Below are 1,177 nucleotides of genomic sequence, written 5' to 3' on the forward strand. Positions count from 1 at the left end.
TTTGTCTGTGTAAAGAGCATCTGTGAAATGACTGGAATGTAAAATGTCTAATGTGGATGCAGCCATTACAGGTTCAGCAGTTGTCATTGTACTTGAATGTAGCTTAAAGGTTCAATGCAGCAGTTTTCTCTCAAATAATTTCTGGCTAAAAGTTAAGTACCTTAGAGTGATTGTTTTAAATTAAAATTATCAAAGAGAAACCAAAATGGCTTCTTAGCAAAGTGCAATTTCTAAAAGAAAGAATTTTGCTAAGACTGAGTGGGGAGGGGGAAACTGAAAATGTGCTGTTATTAGCTTAGAGTTTTGGAACTCTTTCTTATTGGTCTATTATATAATTTACCACCAGGTGATGTCAGGCCAAAACGCCATCCCCTCAAAACAGGCTGAAATTTAATGCGGTCTCTTCAAATAGATCTTATACTAAAAGGGCATTATCATAATTTTCACAGTATTTTTCTTACCTTATATTGTGGAAATATATTTTTTAATATACACTGCTCAAAAAAATAAAGGGAACACTTAAACAACACAATGTAACTCCAAGTCAATCACACTTCTGTGAAATCAAACTGTCCACTTAGGAAGCAACACTGATTGACAATAAATGTCTTATGCTGTTGTGCAAATGGCATAGGTAATTAGCAAGACACCCCCAATAAAGGAGTGTTTCTGCAGGTGGTGACCACAGACCACTTCTCAGTTCCTATGCTTCCTGGCTGATGTTTTGGTCACTTTTGAATGCTGGCGGTGCTTTCACTCTAGTGGTAGCATGAGACGGAGTCTACAACCCACACAAGTGGCTCAGGTAGTGCAGCTCATCCAGGATGGCACATCAATGCGAGCTGTGGCAAGAAGGTTTGCTGTGTCTGTCAGCGTAGTGTCCAGAGCATGGAGGCGCCAGGAGACAGGCCAATACATTAGGAGACGTGGAGGAGGGCAACAACCCAGCAGCAGGACCGCTACCTCCGCCTTTGTGCAAGGAGGAACAGGAGGAGCACTGCCAGAGCCCTGCAAAATGACCTCCAGCAGACCACAAATGTGCATGTGTCTGCTCAAACGGTCAGAAACAGAATCCATTGAGGGTGGTATGAGGGCCCAAAAGTCCACAGGTGGGGGTTGTGCTTACAGCCCAACACCGTGCAGGACGTTTGGCATTTGCAAGAGAACACCAAGATTG

Source organism: Oncorhynchus tshawytscha, linkage group LG01, assembly GCF_018296145.1.
Source record: "Oncorhynchus tshawytscha isolate Ot180627B linkage group LG01, Otsh_v2.0, whole genome shotgun sequence".
Classification (NCBI taxonomy): domain Eukaryota; kingdom Metazoa; phylum Chordata; class Actinopteri; order Salmoniformes; family Salmonidae; genus Oncorhynchus; species Oncorhynchus tshawytscha.